Source organism: Apodemus sylvaticus, chromosome 2 (genome assembly GCF_947179515.1).
Source record: "Apodemus sylvaticus chromosome 2, mApoSyl1.1, whole genome shotgun sequence".
Classification (NCBI taxonomy): domain Eukaryota; kingdom Metazoa; phylum Chordata; class Mammalia; order Rodentia; family Muridae; genus Apodemus; species Apodemus sylvaticus.
Window position 1 is genome coordinate 98,018,861 of NC_067473.1, and position 11,095 is coordinate 98,029,955.

The following is an 11,095-nucleotide window of genomic DNA, read 5'->3' on the forward strand; positions in this document are numbered from 1 at the left end:
AAAAATCCATGGAGGAGATACAGAGACAAAGCATGGACCAGACACTGAAGGAAAGACTATCCAGACTTCTGGGGATCCATTCCATATAAAGTTGCCAAACCCAGGCACTGTTGTAGATGCCAAGAAGAGCATGCTGGCAAGAGCCTAATATAGCTACCTCCTGGGACGTTCTGACAGAGCCTGACAAACACAGAGTTGGATGCTCTCAGCCAACCATTGGACCAAGCACAGTGTCTCCAAGAGAGGAGTTAGAGAAAGGACTGAAGGTGTTTGTAGGCCCATAGGAGGAACAATAATAGAGACCCCATGGTTGAAACTACCAACTATTACCAGGCTATTTCTGTCCTTCTTACGAGGGAGAAAAAAATATCCATGGAGGAGATACAGAGACAAAGCATGGAGGAGACACTGAACGAAAGACTATCAGAGAATGTCAAATGTTATCCAGTTTCACAGTTGCCAAACCCAGGCACTATTATAGATGCCAAGAAGAGCATGCTGGCAGGAGCCTAATATAGCACTCTCCTGGGAGGTTCAGACAGAGCCTGACAAACACAGAGCTGGATGCTCTCAACTAACCATTGGACCAAGCATGGGGTCACCAACAGAGGAGTTAGAGAAAGGACTGAAGGAGATGAAGGTGTTTGTAGCCCCATAGGTCGAACAATGATATCAACCAGAGATCCCAAGAACAAAACCACCAATGAAAGTGTACACATAGAGTGACCCATAGCTCCGGTCATATATGTAGAAAAGGATGGCCTTGTCAGGCATCAGTGGGGGGGGGGGGGGCTTGGTGCTGTAAAGGCTTAATGCCCCAATGTAGGGGAATGAAAGGGCAGGGAGGCAGATATGGGTGGATGGGTGGGCTAGTGAGTAGGTGGGTAGGTGGAAAAAAAAACCCTCATAGAAGCAGGGGAAATGGAAATGGGATGGGGTTTTTGGAGGAAAAATAAGGAAATATGATAAAATTTGGAATTTAAATAAAAAATAATTGTGACATTTTTTAAAAGGCCAGAGAATATAAAAAATGATGAGTTCATATATAAAAAAGATATCCACTCTATAAGTGTTTGTTGTTTCCAAAAGTTCCATAGGAAATCCCTAACTCTAAGACTGCACCTAGTGTTGGATTCTCTAGGCTGAGGTAAGAGGAGAGGCCCCTACCAGCAAACTGATAACATTGCCATGAATGAGACAGGAGGTGAATAAGAATGAAAATCAGCTACTTGAGAATCAGCCTAGTGTGGCCAGTGGACATACCAGGTAGAAAAGTTGATATGATATCTGCTGATTCATTATACTTGCAAGGCTTTCTTTTATTTATAGTTAAGATACTAGAATTTTCAGTACTATTTGTATTTATAAGTTAGTCTTCTCAAGTGTTTCTATAATCTTATTGAATTTCTTCCTAAACTCCTAAATTTAAATTGTCTTTATCCACTACTTCAGCCTTATATTTGTATTTTCTTGAGCATCACTTGAGTGTTTATTCTCCTTTATCTCTCTATAAATTTATAGAGCTGTTTCTTGGTATCTTTTTTAAATTTCTTGAATTCACTGATGAAGTTGATGGTTTTCTTTTTAATTCTCTGTCCTGGGATACATCTAGGTAATTCTCATTGGCAAACCACCCTACAGAATTTGTAGGTTTTGGAGGAAAGTTGCCTGATTGATCTTTAAAAGTGATGGTAAACTTTCAATGAGATCTGAGCATGTGTATATTTGTTAGTTCTAAGTTAACATGCACAAAGCACATTGAGGTAGAAGAGAGTATAACATGTTTGAGTCTAAAGGCTTGAGATGGCATGGGAGGAAATAAGTCAGGTAAAAATAGGATTGAAATGAACTCAATGGTGTTCCCAGTTCAAGTCTTGAATGGCAGGTTAGATGTGGCTCAGAATAGATGTTGAATGTTAGATGGGAGTGGTAGGCAAGAATAGTCCTGGCAGAAGCATAGACATTGCATGCTGAACAGGTATGGGTAACCAACCATACTTATCACAATGGATGTAAGACCAGGGATAGGTCTCTTTTGCTGAGTAGGGTTGTGGCTGGATGGGGTCAGGGATTAACATGTGGGAAAGGGTGTGGGAGTTCTGGCTGATAATAGAAGTTTTCTATTTTACTTTCACAAAATTTTAGAAAGTGTAAAATTCCCTTCTTAATTTGTACCTTAAACAAACTACTATTCACTTCAATGATGGCTATTTTCTGTGACACTGTGTGCTTCATATGCATTCTATTGCTATTGATATCCACCTTTATTACATTATGGTAATACAGAATGCAGTGTATTACATTACTTTCCTATGATTTTTGAGACCTGTTTCACATCCTAATTCATAGTAGAATTTGAGGAAAATTCCAGGAGCTACTAAGAAGAAAGGGTATCCTTACTGGACATTCTTGAATTTCTGCTAAGTCCATTTGATTTATGGTTTCATTTAAATTATAGTCCTCCTATGTTTGACTTTATTTAGATATTTTTATAAATTAATTATTTTATTTATTTACATATAGAATGTTCCCAGGGCCTCCTGGAAGAGATCTTCCAAAATTCTTCCTCTACTAAACCTTTGAAAGAGTGCCTCCTCCCCTGAATTTCACATTTCTGGAGTAAAAGTCCCTACAAGATCACGTATACCCTCTCCCACTGAGGCCAGACAAGGAAGTCTTCTGCCACATATGTGTTGGGAGCCTTGGAACAGACTCTGTATGCTCTTTGATTGGTGTTTTAGGTTTTTTGAACTCCCAGGGATCTAGGTTAGTTGACACTGTTTGTCTTCCTATGGCATTGCCATCTATCTTAGTTAGGGTTTCCATTGCTGTGAAGAGACACTATGACCAAGTCAACTCTTATAAAGGACAACATTTCATAGGGAATAGTTTACATATTTAGATGCTCAGCCCTTCATCATCAAGGCATGAATCATAACACAAGATTGGCTTAGAGCATTACATCTTGTTCCAAAGGCAAACCAGGGAAGACAGTTTCCAGGCAGCTAGGAGGAGGGTCTCAAACAAAGTCCAACCTCACAGTGACACACATCTTCCAACAAGGCCATGCCTCCTAATAATGCCATTCTAGTGGTCAAGGATATTAAAACCAGTGCACCATCCCATTTATTTATTCCAATTCCTTCCCTAACACTTCTGTACCGCTCCTCAAGCTCAGTCAGTTCAATGCTTGCTGTAAGTATCTGCATCTATCTCAGTCAGCAGCTAGTAGAACCCCCCAGAGGGCAGCAATACTACACTCTTATCTGCAAGCATAACATAGTATCAATAAGAGTGATAAGGTTTCATGCCTACCTGTGTGATAGAAAACAAGTGAGGTTGGTCATTGGTTAGTCATAACTTCAGTCTGCTCCATTTCTATTCCTGCATTTCTGTAGACAGGAACAATTCGAGTTAGAAACTTTTGAAGGTGATTTGATGTCTCCATACCTCCACTGAGCCCTGTCTAACTTCTCTAGGTGGACTCTTCAGAGTCCATCTCCCCACTATTGATAACTTTTGCTAAAAACACCCATAAAGAATCCTGGGAGTCTCCCTTATACTAGATGTCTGGAATTTTCTAAGGGTTACCCCACACCTCTGCTTGACTGGCTCTATATTTCCATTCATTCTCCTGGTTCTCTGGCTTCTCTCCTGTCAACCCAGTTCCTAACCGGACTCTTCTTTTCCCCTCCTCATCCTTTCTTCCACCCAGCTCCTCCCCTCTCTCTGCATTGCATGACTATTTTGTTTCCCTTCTACGTGACATTTAAGCCTTCCTTCTCCCTTACCCTCTCTTGCTCTCTGAGTTGTATTGGGGAAATGCTGTACTTCTTGGCTAATATCCACTTACCAGTGAGTACACACAGGTCATGTCCTTTTGAGTCTGGGTTACTTACTCAGGATGATATTTTCTAGTTCAATCTATTTGCCTGAAAAATTTATAATGCCCTCATTCCTAATAGATGAACAATATTCTATTGTATAAATGAACCACATCTTCTGTTACTGATGCTATGGTATACTTGCAGATAGGATCATAGCATTACTGTCCTCTGAGAGGCTTTACCAGCACGGACTGAGACAGATGCAGATACTTACACACAACCATTGGACTAAAGTCAGTGGCCCCTATGGTTGAATTAGGGGGAGGATTGAAGAAGGTGAAGCGAGGGAGTAAGGAAGAAAGGAAGGAAGGAACAAAAGAAGGAATGAAAGAACAAATGATGGAACGAAGGAACAAATGAAAGAAGGAACAAAGGAAGTAAGGAAGGAACAAATATGGATTGTCCTTGGCTCCTTCTCTTTCTCTAGTTTCCTCAATGATGAGCTGAATATCAGTCTCTGATCACCTACTTTCTCCATGACATTCATCCTTGCCTTCAACTCACAACAGTGAAGCAAGACTAACATGGACTGAAACTGTGAGATCAAATAAATGATCCTCTCTTTGTAACAGTGCCTTGTCACAGTGAAGAAACAACATACATAGCAAAAAAAAAAAAAAAAAGCATGCAAGCCAATGAATTTCCTCAGATGCAGCTGATACCCTTGTGCTCATAGTATAGAGTGGGGCACTAGAAGCAAGCTAGGAATTACCTATTCACATGCAAATTAATGTAAGATATTTGGAGTTCTCAAATAACTATTTGTGAACAGGTTCTATCTCTGAGTTTCACATTGGTGCCCAAGGCTGGGTATGAGAGCTGATTCCATTGATCACAGTGCTTAGAAAGATGTAGGTGCAATTTTGTGAGATCAAAACCAGTTCCCAGTTTAACAGGCCATAATACTCTCGCTCAAAAACAAATAGCAAGAACAAAATATGTCTTCAACTAATTTGTGATTAATACATGTTTGAGATTAGTTAACATATTGTTTTTATTGAAGTACAAAATATTTCCCTCAAACCCTGTTAATTATTATAAGACAGAAAAAAAATTTGATTCCCATGATACAAAATCATATTTACAATAGTGTAAACTTAGTGTAGTGTAGTATAAAATGAGTTATCACAGTCCCCACATTGGAAAAGAAGATGAGAAAACAGCAGAGCCAAATGTGACTTAGGAATAGGAAGCATAGATCGGAAATGTTGGTAAACAAGTCAAACATCATGCTTTCTTGGATGTTTGAATTCTGGATTTTTAGAGATTCATAAAAGCCTGTGTGTGTGTGTATGTGTGTGTGTGTGTGTGTGCATGTGGGCAAGTCACATATGTATGCCACATAGAAACAGATGTAAGACAAGGGATAGGAAGTATGTAAGTTGGAGGAGAAAGTGGTGAGAAAAAGAATGAACAAGGGGACCAATGATTGTCAAAATACATGAAAAACTTTTTATATATTTTCTTTATGAAACTCAACTTTATATATGCAAATAAATAAAGTTAGCCAAAAGTACAACATGGAGGAAAATGCCAGGAGTACAAAAGTGAGGAAAAAGTCTCAGAGCTTAGTTAAGCAAAAGCCAAGTTCTCTTTTGTACCTTCCAGTTGGAATATGCCTGACAGGCTCTTAATTTAGCTCATAGAGACTCACACTGGAACTTTTCATTCCAGAATATAAGATAATAAATTTGTCATATTCAATACACTGAATCTAAGCTTGAGAAATTAAGGAAAGATAAAAATGTTTTTACATCATTTCTACCATAAGGACTTTTCAAGTCAAAAGATCTGTTAATTAATTTACTACAAAACCTAACAATAGTAATGCATAGCACCTGCAGGCAGAAGGGAATGTGTAGTACCGGCAGCTGGTTAGAATCTAAAAAGAGGTGTGTTTAGGAGGCTCAGAGGAGGCTGAAGCACTTTGGGAGGAGTATTGTGGTACTGCTGAAAGTAGTAAACTGCCAGGTCTTCAACCAGCACACTGCTTGTGGTCAGAGTGAAATCTGTTTCAGATCCACTGCCTGTGAATCAATCAGGGACCCCAGTGAAACTGTTGGAGGCCCCATAGATAAGCAGTTTAGGAGACTGCTCTGGCTTCTGTTGGTACCAGTTTATATAACTATACACATTCTAACTGGCCTTGCAGTTCATGGTCATGCTTTCTCCTACTGATGTGGATATGAATTTGTGAGACTGGGTCATTACAATGTCTCCATCAACACCTGCAATCAAAAAGAAATAATGAGCATACACTTTTATACACAAAGTAATCATGATACAAATCTTAGAATCCAAACTGTCTTTTCTAATGCCATTGTCTGCATACTAGTTGCTTCCTATAGAAAATAGCTATTTTTCTACAAATGAATTGCTTTTAAGATGATATAATATTTTTAAATGCCTCACCAGACAACCAGAGCGACACAAATAGAATGACTTGAGTCTATAACTCCATCTTGTGCCCCATACTGGCATTTCAGATCTCACTTAAAAGGCCTGATTTATAAATCATGGGGAACTGGGCTTGCCTCTAGGGATCTATGCAAAGGAGTAATCAAAAAAAGGAAGCAAATTGTCTGGGCACAGCTCTGTGAGAGCATCCAAGTCAAATCAACAACCAAAAGTACTATCAAAGACAGGAAGTAATCATTGTGAACTAAGTCATCATAGAAGCTCAAGGACAAATTTAAAGCTCTGAAACCACAAGTGTGTAGATGCCAGGTTTCCGTTATAAATCAACAGATGAGATTTAAAGAAATAATAGTATGGCTACAATTTGATTCAATCCTGCAGAAACAATAAATCCTGTTCAACAACAACAAAATAAACAGGGGAAGTAGAAAAAAATTAAGGAAAGAAAGAAGTGGATGGGAAAGAGGAGGGGAAAGAAAAGTATGGAGGAAAGAAGGAATATTGACTTGGGTAAGCAAGAGAATTGTGGAGGTCAGTCCATTCAGCCACCACCACAGGACTCACTCAGTGCTAACTCTGGTCAGTGTTTGCAGTAGGCTGACATCTGGGTATCTCAATGGGTTCAGCAGCAGCATCTCTATGGGTTGAGCCAGGTATGCCCCTGTGCTCTGAGTGTTTCCAAAGCTGCAAAGAGACATCATTTAAAGTTATGGACAAGTAGACCTTGTGAGGAGCAGGCCATGCTCTAATTCCATCTCTAGGTTTTCTGAAGGCACGTCGAGAACCATGAGCAGCTTTACTAAAGAAGAGTTTGACTGCCATATTTTCAATGAAGGCTTTATTTACTGCTAAGGACATCCTGGACCAAAAAATAACTGAAGTCTCTTCATCTGGTAATAAGGATGCTTTCTGTGTTGTAAACCTCTGAGTCATTCTAAAGAAGCATTTGATGTGTCCCAAGCTCTTACCGATGTTACTCCCTTTTTAAATCACAGTAAAGAGTAACAACAGCAGAGCCATAGTGAGCACCTGTGCTGCTATTGAGACAGGATTTGACTGTACAAGCAATACTGAAATATAGTGGTACAGGGCATTGGGGTGCCTCAAGAGAGGATTATCTATGCAAGGCCTCGTAACCAAGTGTCTCCAGCTAAGAATTCTGCCAGTACAGAGCTTAGGTTCCAGTCCTGAGGCCTTTGGCGGGAGCCCTCAGATCTCTTCGCTTCCGGATCCAGATCAGCCTGGACGGCAACACCACATCTCCAGGTCCTGCAAGAGGCAAGAGGAGCTTCCAGTCGGCCAGCAGGGAGAAGTCGGTGTGCTCCGGTGAATCCAGCGGGCCACAACAGGAGCCTTCAGGTGCCTGCTTTGGGATCTGAACAGCCTGGGCCACAGCACTCGGTCTCCAGGAAGTGCGGGAGACCTGGTGTGCACCCAGAGGCACTCTGGGAGCTCACAGCACAGCTTGCTCCTGTGGCACAGAGCTTAGGTTCCAGTCCTGAGGCCTCTGGCGGGAGGATTCAGATCTCTTCGCTTCCGGATCCAGATCAGCCTGGGCGGCAACACCACATCTCCAGGTCCTGCAAGAGGCAAGAGGGACTTCCAGGCGGCCAGCAGGGAGAAGTAGGTGTGCTCCAGTGAATCCAGCAGGCCCCAGCAGGAGCCTTCAGGTGTCTGCTTCGGGATCTGAACAGCCTGGGCAACAGCACCCTGTCTCCAGGCAGTGCAGGAGGTAAGCTGTGCACCAGAGGCCACCTGGGAAGGGGCAGCTTGCACTGGTGAGTCCAGCATTGACAAGACCAACTAACACCAGTGAGACCTAGATGGTAAAAGGCAAACGCAGGAACGTCACTAACAGAAATCACGGCAATATGGCAACATCTGAACCCAATTCTCCTTTACCAGCATGTCCTGGATTCCCCATCACACCAGTAAAACAAGATTTGGATTTAAAATCACTGGTCATGATGCTGGTATAGGAACACATGAAGGACATGAAGTACATACTTAAAGAAATTTAGGAGAAAATGGATCAAAAGTTAGAAGCCCTTGCATGAGAAACAGAAAAATCATTGAAAGAAATCCAGGAGAATACAAAAGCCAATAATGAGGAAACACAAAAAACACTTAAAGAAATACAGGAGAACTTTGGTCAACAGGCTGAGGTGATGAAAGAGGAAGCACAAAAATCTCTTAAAGATAACAGGAAAACACAAACAAGCAAGTGAAGGAGCTAAGCAAAACCATCCAGGATCTAAAATCAGAAGTAGAAACAACTAAGAAAACTCAAAGGGAGACAACTTTAGAGATAGAAAGTCTTAGGAAGAAATCAGGAGACAGAGATGCAAATATCAACAACATAGTACAAGAGATAGAAGAAAGAATCTCAGATGCTGAAGATACCATAGAAACCATGGATTCAACAGTTCAAGAAAATGAAAATGCAAAAAGCTTGTAACCCAAAATATCCAGGAAATCCAGGACACAATGAGAAGACCAAATCTAAGGATTATAGGCATAGATGAGAGTGAAGATTTACAACTAAAAGGGCCAGCAAATATCTTCAATAAAATTATGGAAGAAAACTTCCCTAACCTAAAGAGAGAAATGCCCATGAATATACAAGAAGCCTACAGAACTCCAAACAGACTGGACCAGAACAGAAATACTTCCCGGACCAGAACAGAAATACTTCCCGTCACATAATAATCAAAACACCAAATGCAATAAACAGAGAAAGACTATTAAAGGCAGTAAGAGAAAAAGGCCAAGTAACATATAAAGGAAGACCTACGAGAATCACAGCAGACTTTTCACCTGAGACTATGAAGGCTAGAAGATCCTGGGCAGATCTCATGCAAACTCTAAGAGAACACAAATGCCAGCCAAAACTACTATATCCAGCAAAACTCTCAATCACCGTAGATGGAGAAACTAAGATATTCCATGACAAAACCAAGTTTACCCAATATCTACCCACAAACCCAGCCCTACAAAGGATAATAGGAGGAAAACACCAATACAATGAGGGAAACTTCACCCTGGAAAAAGCAAGATAGTAACCATTCATCAAACCCCAAAGGAGTTAACCAATCAAATTTAAAAATAACGTCAAAAATGACAGGAAGTAACAATCACTATTCCTTAATATCTCTTAATATCAATGGACTCAATGCCCCAATAAAAAGACATAGACTGACTGACTGGATAGGTAAACAGGACCCCTACATTCTGCTGCTTACAGGAAACACACCTCAGGGTCAAAGACAAACACTACCTTAGAGTAAAAGGCTGGAAGACAATTTTACAAGCAAATGGTCTCAGGAAACAAGCTGGAGTAGCCAGTTTAATGTCAGATAAAATTGACTTTCAACCCAAAGTCATCAAAAGAGACTTCTTGCTGGTCAAAGGAAAAATACAACAAGAAGAAATCTCAATCCTGAACATCTATGCTCCAAATGCAAGGGTACCCTCTTTCGTAAAAGAAACTTTATTAAAGCTCAAAGCACACATTGCACCTAACACAATAATTGTGGGTGGCTTCAACACTGCTCTTTCCTCAATGAATCGATCAGGAAAACAGAAACTAAACAGGGACACAATGAGACTAATTGAAGCTTTGGACCAATTAGATTTAACCGATATATATAGAACATTCTATCCTAAAGCAAAAGAATATACCTTTTTCTCAGCACCTCATGGTACCTTCTCCAAAATCGACCATATAATTGGTCTCAAGACAGATCTCAACAAATATAAGAATTAATCCCATGCCTCCTATCAGATCACTATGGATGAAAAGTGGTCTTCAATAGCAACAAAAACAACAGAAAGCCCACATACACGTGGAAACTGAACAATATTCTACTCAATGATACCTTGCTCAAGGAAGAAATAAAGAAAGAAATTAAAGAATTTTTAGAACACAATGAAAATGAAGACACAACATACCCAAATCTATGGGACACAATGAAGGCAGTGCTAAGAGGAAAACTCATAGCCCTGAGTGCCTCCAAAAAGAAAATGGAGAGAGCATACATTACCAGCTTAATGACACACCTGAAAGCCCTGGAACAAAAAGAAGCTATTTCACCCAGGAGGGGTAGAAGGCAGGAAATCATCAAACTCAGGGCCGAAATCAATCAAGTAGAAACAAAGAGAACAATACAAAGAATCAACAAAACCAGGAGCTGGTTCTTTGAGAAAATCAACAACATTGATAAACCCTTAGCCAGACTTACCAAAGGGCATAGAGAAAGTATCCAAATTAACAAACATAGAGATGAAAACGGAGATATAACAACAGAAACTGAGGAAATCCAAGAAATCATCAGATCCTACTACAAGAGCCTGTACTCAACACAACTGGAGAATCTGGAGGAAATGGACAATTTCCTTGACAGATACCAAATACCAAAATTAAATCAGGACCAAATAGATCATCTAAACAGTCCCATAACGCCTAAAGAAATAGAAGCAGTTATAGAAAGTCTTCCAACCAAAAAAAGCACAGGACCAGATGGTTTCAGTGCACAATTCTATCAGACCTTCAAAGAAGAGTTAACACCAATACTCTTCAAACTATTCCACAAAATAGAAACAGAAGGAACACTACTCAATTCCTTCTACGAAGCCACAATTACGCTGATACCAAAACCACACAAAGATCCAACAAAGTAAGAGAACTTCAGACCAATTTCCCTTATGAACATCGATGCAAAAATACTCAATAAAATTCTTGCCAACCGAATCAAAGAACACATCAAAACGGAAATCCACCATGATCAAGT